At 27.1% G+C, this 13,355-nt stretch overlaps 1 long non-coding RNA gene across 1 annotated transcript; it reads right to left on the reverse strand.

Annotated features, from left to right (window-relative positions):
- Nucleotides 1-9,693: 9,693 nt before the first annotated feature.
- On the reverse strand, nt 9,694-10,128 carry LOC135127056 (uncharacterized). The gene is made up of 3 exons (XR_010280169.1): nt 10,046-10,128; nt 9,921-9,995; nt 9,694-9,872 (listed from the first exon to the last, which is right to left on the reverse strand). It is a non-coding gene; the product is annotated as an uncharacterized LOC135127056 (long non-coding RNA).
- Between the last annotated feature and the right edge of the window lie 3,227 nt (nt 10,129-13,355).

Here is a 13,355-nt window from a genome sequence, read left to right on the forward strand (position 1 = left end):
GGAAAAGTTTAAATGTTTTTACTTTACGTCCAATAGCCGTTTTTAATTACGCCTCGGACATGTGTCATTAAAACGAGTTGATTACGCTGCAAGCTTAGCGGCTGTTTCATAAAGAAGACCATAAAGTCCAAACTATCAAAGTTAGTCGGATAAGTTCACGTATTTAAAAAGTGCAACGATGATTTATAGCACGAACAATACACATGGCACTGTTTTAGACGTTCTTCGGTCTGATCTTTTATTTTTGTGAAAAACTTAGGTCAAAATTTATACATATATAAGTCAATTATGTTTACTTAACCACAGCGACCGAAAAACAACAGCGTTACTATTGAGCCACTATTGTGGTCATTCGGTTACGATAATTGATTGTTAAAAGCATCTACCTGAAACATAATGTTGTAAATTAATGGTTAATCAGTATTCATAATGGAGTTACCTCTTTCCGATTATTTTGCTGCCCCAGGTTATAATTATTAATTTACCAATAAACCTTGTGTTAAATATTGACCAAAACTATTTAAATTAATTAATCAACATTGTTTGGTTTAGTTTGTGGAAAGTTGTGAAAAATACCAGCTGGCACCTGTAAGTTTTAATCAATTTTACTAAAACGGGTTATTATTGCAAGTGAACTACATTTTTTTTTTAATATTCAGAAACAGAATTTCCCACTTTCAATACCAGATATAATTAGAATCGCATACTACGTAAAAAAGTATTCTATTCTTTACTTTACTGTACTTTTTGCCAAAAATTTCCCTTTAATCCAATAGTTTTAACCGTTTTATTATTTCTATCCACTGGAGATCTGTTTGTCCGGCTAGAGTACTCCATGTGCTGGCGCCCGAGCAACCGCCCCCGTGGAAGGCGCCAATACCGTGAAAGTAACCTAGACCAACCATGCGTATCAAGAGCACCACTAGTCGGTCCGGGGCGACAAAAATATCGAAAAAATTAAAAATCCAGTTCGCCGAAAAACAGCGAAGAAGTTTTAGTTGAGCGTTGCAGGAATTGCAAAGAGGAATTAGTGCACAGAGAAACCTCTAACAATATCTGATTTGCAGACGATAGTAGAAAGAAGAAGTTAAATTAGAAAACTTGGAGGGAATAATGAACCTCGCAATTTCAACGATCGCTGAAAAACATTACACTTTTCCATATTTATTCGAAAATTGTGCAATTTAATCAAATACATTAACTAGATTAGCGTGTTTTTCTACAAAATATTAAAAAAACTAAAATATAGCATTTTCCTTATACCCAGAATGCTGATCTGATATCAGCTATTTTTATGTTTTGGAAACATTTTATTCCAATTTGTATGACTTTTTAAATCTTTTTAGTGACAATTTTTGGGGTTATTTTCGATACATTATATGATATTAACACTGAGAAACAAAAAAGAAAAATTAAAATATTCGAAAATTTGAAAAATCGAAAACCTGAAAGATTAAGAAATTTAAAAATCAAAAAACAATGACGTCAAGAAATCGAAACATGAAAAAAACCTAAAACCGAAAAATTGAAAAATCGAGAAATGGGATAATTGGAAAATGGAAACATCGAAAGACTGGAAAACCGAAAATCCAAAAATTAAAAAATCAAAAAACCGAGAAATCGAAAATCAAAAGATCGAGAAATCGAGAAGTCGAAAAATTGAGAAACCAAAATAAGCCAAAACGAAAAAATCGAAAAGTTAAAAATGGAAAAATTGATAAATCGCGAAATTGAATAATCAAAACATCGAAAAATACAAATCTCGTTAAATCGAGAAATCCAAAAATTTTTAAATTAGAAAAATTGAAAAATTGAAATATTGAGAAATCAAAACGTCACGAAGTCGAAAAATCGAAAAAGTGAGGAACCGAAAGAGGTCAAAATCGAAAAATTGAAAAATCAAAAGCTGAAAAACTAAGAAACCAAGTAGGCCAAAAAAAAATCTAAAACTTATAAATTGAAAAACTGATCAATCAAAATTTCGAAAAACAGAAAATCTAAATTGAGAAGTCGAAAAATCGAAAGATTAAGAAATCGAAACATCTGAAAAATTCGAAAACATGAAAAATTAAAATATCGAAGAACTGAAATGAAAAATAGAGAAATCGAAAAATCTGAAATTAAAAAAAAATCAAAAAACTGAAAAATCTGCAATTTAAAAATCGAAAAAGTAAAAAAATCAACACATCGAAAAGTCGAAGAAACGAAACATTGAAAAATTACAAAACTGAAATATCAAAAAACTGAAGAATGGAAAAACTGAAAAATCCCAAAACTGAAAAATTCAGAAATTGTATAATGGAAAATTTGAATAATAAATAATCTGAAAAATTCCACAACTGAAATTTCGAAAAATTGAAAAATGGAAGAAAAACTGAAAAATCCCAAAACTGAAATAATGTATATCCAAAAAATGAGAAACTAAAAAACTGAAAAATTGAGAAATCGAAAAAGTTAAGTCGAAAAATCGAAATCTTCAAAAATAGAAAAATTGAAAAATTGAAAACCTGATAGATCAAAACAGTCGAAAGTCAAGAAATGGGAAAATCAAAACATCCATCGATTGAAAAATGGAAAAACTGAGAATTTAGAAAAATCAAAAATTGAAAAATTAAAAAATCGAAATATTTAAAAATGAAAAAATTGAAGAGAAAAATTGAAAAAACCTAAAATGAAACATAAAAAAATTGAGAAATCGAAAAACTGGAAATCCAAAAATTGAAAAATTGAAAAATTATAAAATCCAACAATTGCAAATAAAGAAACTCAAAAACCCCAAAATTAAATTTAGAAAAATTGAGAATTTTAAAGTGGCAAAAGCAAGAAATCGAAAAATTATAAATTGAAAAACTGGTAAATCGAGAAACTGAACCATCAAAATTTCGAAACATCCAAATCTCGATAAAGCAGGAAATCTAAACGTTGTAAAGTAGAAAAATTTTTAAAATGAAAAATGAAAAAATCGAAAATTTCAAAAAACAGAAAATCTAAAACTGGGAAGTCGAAAACTCGAAAGATTAAGAAATCGAATCATCTGAAAAATTCGAAAACATGAAAAATTAAAATATCAAAGAACGAAAATGAAAAATCGAGAAATCGAAAAATCTAAAATTTAAAAAAAAATCAAAAAATTTAAAAATCTGCAATTTAAAAATCGAAAAAGTAAAAAAATCAACACATCGAAAAGTCGAAGAATCGAAACATTGAAAAATTACAAAACTGAAATATCAAAAAACAAGAAAAACTGAAGAATGGAAATACTGAAAAATCCCAAAATTGAAGTATCCAAAAACTGAGAATCTAAAAAATTGAAAAATTGAGAAATCGAATAATCGAAAAATCGGAACCTTAAAAAAAACAAAAATTTAAAAATCGTAAAATTGAAGAAGAGAGAAATTGGGAAAACGTGAAACTAAAATATTCAGAAATTGTATAATCGAAAATTTGAATAATAAATAATCTGAATAATTCCACAACTGAAATTTCGAAAAATTGAAAAATGAAAGAAAAAAAACTGAAAAATTCCAAAACTGAAATATATCCAAAAAGCGAGAAATGAAAAAATTGCAAAATTGAGAAATCGAAAAAGTTAAGTCGAAAAATCGAAATCTTCAAAAATAGAAAAATTGAAAAATTGAAAACCTAATAGATCGAAACAGTCGAAAGTCAAGAAATGGGAAAATCAAAACATCCATCGATTAATTATTGACAAATGGAAAAACTGAGAATTTAGAAAAATCAACAATTGAAAAATTAAAAAATCGAAATATTTAAAAATGGAAAAATTGAAGAGAAAAATTGAAAAAACGTTAAACTGAAACATAAGATAATTGAGAAATCGAAAACCTGAAAATCGAAAAATTGAAAAACTGAAAAATTATAAAATCCAAAAAATGCATATAAAGAAACTGAAAATCCCAAAAGTAAAATTTAGAAAAATTGAGAATTCTAAAGTGGCAAAAACAAGGAACCGAAAACTTATAAATTGAAAAACTGATAAATCGAGAAACTGAACAATAAAAATTTCGAAACATCCAAATCTCGATAAAGCGGGAAATCAAAACATTGAAAAGTAGAAAAAATGTTAAAAATGAAAAATTAAAAAATCGAAAATTTGAAAAAACAGAAAATCTAAAACTGGGAAATCGAAAAATCGAAAGATTAAGAAATTGAATCATCTGAAAAATTCGAAAACATGAAAAATTAAAATATCGAAGAACAGAAATAAAAATCGAGAAATCGCAAAATCTAAAATTAAAAAAAAATAAAAAAATTGAAAAATCTGCAATTTAAAAATCGAAAAAGTAAAAAAATCAACACATCGAAAAGTCGAAGAATCAAAGCATTGAAAAATTACAAAATTGAAATATCGAAAAACTGAAAAATAAAAGAAAAACTGAAGAATGGAAAAACTGAAAAATTCCAAAACTGAAAAATTCAGAAATTGTATAGGTAATCGAAAATTTGAATAATTAATAATCTGAAAAATTCCACAACTGATATTTCGAAAAATTGAAAAATGAATGAAAAACCGAAAAATCCCAAAACTGAAATATATTCAAAAAATGAGAAATGAAAAAATTCAAAAAATTGAGAAATCTAAAAAGTTAAGTCGAAAAATCGAAATCTTCAAAAATAGAAAAATTGAAAAATTGAAAACCTGATAGATCGAAACAGTCGAAAGTCAAAAAATGGGAAAATCAAAACATCCATCGATTAATTATTGAAAAATGGAAAAACTGAGAATTTAGAAAAATCAAAAATTGAAAAATTAAAAAATCGAAATATTTAAAAATGAAAAAATTGAAGAGAAAAATTGAAAAAACGTAAAATGAAACAGAAGAAAATTGAGAAATCGAAAAACTGGAAATCGAAAAATTGAAAAATGGAAAAATTATAAAACCCAAAAATTGCAAATAAAGAAACCGAAAATCCCAAAAGTAAAATTTAGAAAAATTGAGTATTCCAAAGTGGCAAAAATAAAAAATCGAAAACTTATAAATTGAAAAACTGATAAATCGAGAAACTGAACAATAAAAATTTCGAAACATCCAAATCTTGATAAAGCGGGAAATCAAAACATTGAAAAGTAGAAACATTTTTAAAATGAAAATTTGAAAAATCGAAAATTTTAAAAAACAGAAAATCTAAAACTGGGAAGTCGAAAAATCGAAAGATTAAGAAATCGAATCATCTGAAAAATTCGAAAACATGAAAAATTAAAATATCGAAGAACTGAAATGAAAAATCGAGAAATCGAAAAATCCAAAATTTAAAAAAAAATCAAAAAATTGAAAAATCTGCAATTTTAAAATCCAAAAAGTAAAAAAATCAACACATCGAAAAGTCGAAGAATCGAAACATTGAAAAATTACAAAACTGAAATATCAAAAAACTGAAAAATAAAACAAAAACTGAAGAATGGAAAAACTGAAAAATCCCAAAACTGAAAAATTCAGAAATTGTATAATCGAAAATTTGAACAATAAATAATCTGAAAAATTTCACAACTGAAATTTCGAAAAATTGAAAAATGAAAGGAAAACTGAAAAATCCCAAAACTGAAATATCTATATCCAAAAAATGAGAAATGAAAAAATTGAAAAATTGAGAAATCAAAAAAGTTAAGTCAAAAAATCCAAATCTTCAAAAATTGAACAATTAAAAAATTGAAAATTTGAAAAAACAGAAAATCTAGAACTAATAAGTCGAAAAATCGAAAGATTGAGAAATCGAATCATCTGAAAAATTCGAAAACATGAAAAATTAAAGTATCGAAGAACTGAAATGAAAAATGGAGAAATCGAAAAATCTAAAATTTAAAAACAATTTAAAAAATTGAAAAATCTGCAATTTAAAAATCGAAGAAGTAAAAAAATCAACACATCGAAAAGTCGAAGAATCAAAGCATTGAAAAATTACAACATTGAAATATCGAAAAACTGAAAAATAAAAGAAAAACTAAAGAATGGAAAAACTGAAAAATCCCAAAACTGAAAAATTCGGAAATTGTATAATCGAAAATTTGAATAATAAATAGTCTGAAAAATTCCACAACTGAAATTTCGAAAAATTGAAAAATGAAAGAAAAACTGAATAATCCCAAAACTGAAATATATCCAAAAAATGAGAAATTAAAAAATTGAAAAATTAAGAAATCGAAAAAGTTAAGTCGAAAAATCGAAATCTTCAAAAATAGAAAAATTGAAAAATTGAAAACCTGATCTAAACAGTCGAAAATCAAGAAATGGGAAAATCAAAACATCCATTGATTAATTATTGAAAAATGGAAAAACTGAAGAGAAAAATTGAAAAAACGTAAAACTGAAACATAGGAGAATTGAGAAATCGAAAAACTGAAAATCGAAAAATTGAAAAATTGAAAAATTATAAAATCCAAAAATTGCAATTAAAGAAACTGAAAATCTCGAAAGTAAAATTTAGAAAAATTGAGAATTCTAAAGTGGCAAAAACAAGAAATCGAAAACTTATAAATTGAAAAACTGATAAATCGAGAAACTGAACAAACAAGTTATTGTAACATCCAAATCTCGATAAAGTTGGAAATCAAAACATTGAAAAGCAGAAAAATTTTTAAATTGAAAAATTAAAAAATTGAAAATTTGAAAAAACAGAAAATCTAGAACTAGGAAGTCGAAAAATCGAAAGATTAAGAAATCGAATTGTCTGAAAAATTCGAAAACATGAAAAATTAAAGTATCGAAAAACGGAAATGAAAAATCGAGAAATTGAAAAATCTAAAATTAAAACAAAAATAAAAAAATTGAAAAATCTGCAATTCAAAAATCGAAAAAGTAAGAAAATCAACACATCGAAAAGTTGAAGAATCGAAACATTGAAAATTACAAAGCTGAAATATCAAAAAGCTATAAATGAAAGAAAAACTGAAGAATGGAAAACTGAAAAATTCCAAAACTGAAAAATTCCGAAATTGTATAATCGAAAATTTGAATAATAAATAATCTGAAAAATTCCACAACTGAAATTTCGAAAAATTGAAAAATGAAAGAAAAGCTGAAAAATCCCAAAACTGAAATATATCCAAAAAATGAGAAATAAAAAATTGAAAAACTGATAAATCGAGAAACTGAACAATCAAAATATTGAAACATCCAAATCTCGATAAAGTGGGAAATCAAAACATTGAAAGGCAGAAAAGTTTTTAAATTGAAAAATTAAAAAATTGAGAATTTTAAAAAGCAGAAAATCTAGAACTAGGAAGCCGAAAAACCGAAAGATTAAGAAATCGAATCATCTGAAAAATTCGAAATCATGAAAAATTAAAATATCGAAGAACCGAAACGAAAAATCGAGAAATCGAAAAATCTAAAATTTAAAAACAAATCAAAAATAGAAAAATCTGCAATTTAAAAATCGAAAAAGTAAAAAAAATCAACACAGCGAAAAGTCGAAGAATCGAATTATTGAAAAATTACAAAACTGAAATATCAAAAAACTGAAAAATAAAAGAAAAACTGAAGAATGGAAAAACTGAAAAATCCCAAAACTCAAAAATTCAGAAATTGTATAATCGAAAATTTGAATAATAAATTGAAAAATTCCACAACTGAAATTTCGAGAAATTGAAAAATGAAAGAAAAGCTGAAAACTCCCAAAACTGAAATATATCCAAAAAATGAGAAATTAAAAAAATGAAAAACTGATAAATTGAGAAACTGAACAATCAAAATATTGAAACATCCAAATCTCGATAAAGTGGGAAATCGAAACATTGAAAAGCAGAAAAGTTTTTAAATTGAAAAATTAAAAAATTGAAAAATCTGCAATTTAAAAATCGAAAAAGTAAAAAATCAATACATCGAAAAGTCGAAGAATCGAAACATTGAAAAATTACAAAACTGAAATATCAAAAAACTGAAAAATAAAACAAAAACTGAAGAATGGAAAAACTGAAAAATCCCAAAACTGAAAAATTCAGAAATTGTATAATCGAAAATTTGAACAATAAATAATCTGAAAAATTTCACAACTGAAATTTCGAAAAATTCAAAAATGAAAGAAAAACTGGAAAATCCCAAAACTGAAATATATCCAAAAAATGAGAAATTAAAAAATTGAAAAACTGATAAATCGAGGAACTGAACAATCAAAATATTGAAACATCCAAATCTCGATAAAGTGGGAAATCAAAACATTGAAAAGCAGAAAAATTTTTAAATTGAAAAATTAAAAAAATGAAAATTTGAAAAAACAGAAAATCTAGAACTAGGAAGTCGAAAAATCGAAAGATTAAGAAATCGAATCGTCTGAAAAATTCGAAAACATGAAAAATTAAAATATCGAAGAACGGAAATGAAAAATCGAGAAATCGAAAAATCTAAAATTAAAAAAAAAAAAAACAAAAAATTGAAAAATCTGCAATTTAAAAATCGAAAAAGTAAAAAAATCAACACATCGAAAAGTCGAAGAATCGAAACATTGAAAAATTACAAAACTGAAATATCAAAAAACTGAAAAATAAAAGAAAAACTGAAGAATGGAAAAACTGAAAAATCCCAAAACTGAAAAAATTCAGAAATGGTATAATCGAAAATTTGAATAATAAATAATCTGAAAAATTCCACAACTGAAATTTCGAAAAATTGAAAAATGAAAGAAAAACTGAAAAATCCCAAAACTGAAATATATCCAAAAAATGAGAAATGAAAAAATTGCAAAATTGAGAAATCGAAAAAGTTAACTCGAAAAATCGAAATCTTCAAAAATAGGAAAATTGAAAAATCGAAAACCTGAAACATCGAAGAATTGAAGATCTAAAAAACTAAAAAATCGAAACAGTCGAAAGTTAAGAAATGGGAAAATCAAAACATCCATCCATTAATTTTTGAAAAATGGAAAGACCGAGAATTTAGAAAAATCAAAATTGAAATATTAAAAAATCGAAATATTCAAAAATCGAAAAATTGAAGAGAAAATTTGAAAAAACGTAAAACTGAAACAGGAAAATTGGGAAATCGAAAAAAACAAACTGAAAAATCCCAAAAGTAAAATTTCACTTCTTTTAGAAAATTTCGAAGGTAAAATATCCATGTCAGATTTCCTAAAATTTTGTGAAAAAATGGTCACTGCGTTTAAATTAGCTTAATTTACCTTAAGTTGTTTGCAACAAATTCCTAGTTCTAAAAACAGTAACAGTTTGTTGGAAAAATAATGCGGTAGTTTCTAAAATATATAATACTTTGTCATTATAGTCACTTTAAGCTTAAGTAAACAAAAATTCCACAATTTTATCTTTTTGCGAGGCATCCGGTTATGGGTGCATTACGGACAGTCTACATATTAAACGACATCAATTCACCGAGACAATAAAAATAACAACACAGCGCAAATTCATTGCCGATGCAAAGTTTCAAGTAATTTTGAAGTACTGATTGAGATAAGACACTTTGTTTACATTCATTTCATGATTTTTTAAAAATATTTACCTGTGTACTTATCTGATCTCTAAGCAATGCATCTAAACATTCACAAAATATTTTCTAGTATGTTGTTCCCATAGAACAACTAAGTAAATCTTGACACTTTTGCAACAAACTTTTAAGTCAGGTACCACTTATCTCTACAAACACATTTATTTTAATGAAGCAAATATACGACTTGACATAAAATAACACACAAAATTACTGTGATTTACAATAATTTACACTCACTGACACGCACTCACTGTAATAAACTTATAATTTAATGAAAAATCCAGCAAACTGCAACAAAATGAATATGTACGTAATTATAGTTCCTAAATACGTATAAACGAAAGAAGCTCCAAGCTCGTTAACTCCCGCTGTTATTTTAAAATCGGTTTGTAGCAACTGGATATTAAAAGCAACTATCTGAAATAAAACAACTCTAGGATTATATTCGCACCTGTAGATTCTTACCTCTTTCTTAATTTTTACGTCGCAACTGTGTTTAACCATGACATCCGAAAATATGTTTTTGATTTTTACAACCGCCTGAAATTACACATTACAATATCATTTACACCTAGTAACTAAAAACATACCTGATTTTTACACCTTTCAGCAATCCACGACAAACTAATGACATTAATACAGGCAGAAATTGTCCACACGACATACAAACCCTTCGATAATGGACTAATATATAAGTAATAAATTCGATAAACGATAATTGACTGATTGTAGTAGATAAATACCGCAAGGGGAATTAAATGTATACTGTTGTTTAGTTTCACCAAATTAGACACTTTTTCATGGAGAATCGAATAGTGTAAAATTGATGACCACTGGCTTGTATTCACGATAGCTAAATTCATGGCCGTTAACAATTTTACACACACGTTTATTACAAGGGCAAATCTTATAAGAACACTAATTTGTGTCATTTCGGCATACCAATACGAAAATAACAAAATTAAATCAATGGGTGCCCTCTTGTAAGTTGTTACTTTATAAACTGCTCGACAAAGTAACACTGACGAAAATAATGCATAAAAGAACAGTGCCAGGATCGACACTATTGAAAATTGGTCCATAATTTTAATTTTTTTGTCTAAGTTTCGTTCAATTATGAACATTTTGTTGTAAATGTAAATTATGTGTTCTCTGTAATATGTAAAAGTTACAAAAATCAAAATCAATAATAAGAGGGCCATGGTGTGCAGATAAAATTTTAGAAATTTTTCCATCGTCCAAGCCACGTTTGACTCCAACAACACACAATCGATAAACCAGTAAATCAAGTTGCAACAGTTAAATAACACAAATAGTTTTTGAGAGATAGTGTAAGCATTGTTTGTGCTGGCAGTTGCCTTATTTCCGTTTATACTGATTGACGGTAACATAAGCCACTTGTATAAAGTTTCAAATGTTTTAAAAATGGATAAAACATTCTGGCCAACCATAACCTCTTTTATTACTAGCACTGCTGGAATGTAAATGGAGTAACGATGATTAATAAAATAATCGAACAACTTCATTATTATAATTATTTGAATAGCCAAGTCAAATATAAGCATAATAGCATGTTTAGAATTAATTGTGGAAAATTATTTACATTTGTCTCATATTTCTGACACTTGTAGTAAAGGTAAAACTACATTTTAATGACAAATCCAGCGAACTGCAGCAAAACGAATGTCGATGTTATTATAATTGCTCCATAATTGTAAACGAAACAAGCTCCAAGCTCGTTTGCTCCTGCCATTATTTTAAAATCAGTTTGCAGCAACTGAATATTGAAAGCAACGATCTAAAAGAGAATAAATACAATTTTACATTTAAAACCTGTAGATTCCGACCTCTCTCCTAATTTTTGAGTTTCTGTTGTGTTTAATCAAGACATTAGAAAATATGGTTTTAATTTGTGTAGTCGCCTAAAACCAGCAACACTATAATAACTTAAAAGTCAAGAAAAATGTTACAAACCTGATTCTTACATTTTTGTGCAACATAAGACAAACCCAAAATAACGACAACAATCGAAACACTCCACACAATAAAGAAACCTTTCGAAGATTGATTAATATATAAGTAATAAATTCGACAAATCATAACTGACTGACTGTAGTAGACAAATACTGCAAGAGGTATTGAGTGTATGGTGTTGTTAAATTTTACCACGCTAGAGATTTTTTCATGGAGAATAGAATAATGTAAGATGGACGACCACTGTTGGCTTGAGTTCAGAACAGCTAAATTCATCAATGTTAACAGCTTTTCACATGCACTTACTACAAAAACAAATCTTGCAAGACAACTGATTTGTACCAGTTGTGTATGCCAGTATAAAAATGTCACAATTAAATAAATCATGTTATTATCATTACCCACGCGTGTTGCAACTGTATAAGTTAACGTACCAAGCCACACTGAAACATTCACTGTGTACAAGAAGATCGGTAAAATTGGAAATAAAGCAGAATAGTGGTCCACGAATTTGATTTTTTTGTTTAAAATTTCTTCGATTATGAACATCTGGTTGTAAATGTGCACGATCTGCTCGTCGTAATATCTAAATGTGGTAAAAATCAAAATTATTAACAAAACGTTCATAATGTGGACGTAGAAGGTTAAAGATGTGTGCAGTGTCCATCCTGCCTTTATATTAAATAGGATAAACGTGAACAACCAGTAAATTAAATAAAAACAGTTTAATAATATGAAGAATTTTTGGAAAAATTTGTAAAGCCGTGTTTTTTCAGATGTTGCTTTGTTTTCTCTTATGCTAATTGAAGGTAGAATGAGCCATTTGTATAAAGTTTCAAGTTGTTTAAAACAGGATAAAACATCGTTGCCAGTCATAACTTGTACTATGATAAAAATGTGTTTAAGGATAAACCAAATGAAAACTACGATCGAACAACTTCATTATTATAATTGTTCATACAACTAACACAAACGTAAACAAAATAGATAACACGTCTAGAACTAAAGGTCAATGCTGATTATTACCTTATTTAGTGAATTAAATGAGATCTGATAAACTTGTTTTGCCACCCTACAATTTTTTTTATTGGTCTACGACATCCAGGTTTTTTATGACACTTTTAAACCTTGTTTTTCTGAATTCATTAAAGTGTCATAATCTCATAATTTAATTACCTATATTCTGCCACTGTTTGTGATTCGAACGCATTATATTTCGAAAATACACTCTGGTAACTTCGAAACGGACACTAGATTAACAATTGTTACAAAAATATGAATTCATGGATAAAGTTCAAGGTTGTGTTTCTAGTGAGTTTTCCTAATTGAAAATGTTTCGATCAACATTTCAGCAAGGACGTGTATGTCAATTCCGGCATATGTGGTGTAATACTAATCATAAAACAATGGGATCGACCTTGTACGGAACAATAAGTCTTCCATTTTCGTGTGTCTGACTGTGTCGATTTTTATTAGACAGTTAATCTCCGAAACTACTCACCACGAACAATGCGATGACATTTCCTCAAAACTAATAATATATTCCTGTACTTCTGATTTATGAATCCGCCTTAATATTTACCATAAAGTAATTTCAGTTTTGGAAATATTTAAGCGGTGGTTTCTTTCTAATTACGCACTTATTATAAGTAACTTGTTACAAACGTAACTTTTCTTCTATCAAAAAAAACAATGCCAACTTGATAACTTTTTCAGTTCAACAGTCGATATGAATGATACAACTTAGTATCATTCCACTTTGTCAGTTGTCATTGACAAAATATTGGCTTTATTGCAGACATATTTCATAATATTTACAAAAAATTGGTCTAAAGAGTTTAGACAGTACTTTCCTCGCTCTCGGAAACGTGACGACTGCATGCCTATTATGTTTTCTTTTGGCATTAGATTTCAAAGCATTCGATT

Source organism: Zophobas morio, unplaced genomic scaffold (genome assembly GCF_036711695.1).
Source record: "Zophobas morio isolate AGI-343-1 ecotype UQ-CSIRO unplaced genomic scaffold, CSIRO_AGI_Zmor_V1 ptg000011l, whole genome shotgun sequence".
Lineage (NCBI taxonomy): Eukaryota > Metazoa > Arthropoda > Insecta > Coleoptera > Tenebrionidae > Zophobas > Zophobas morio.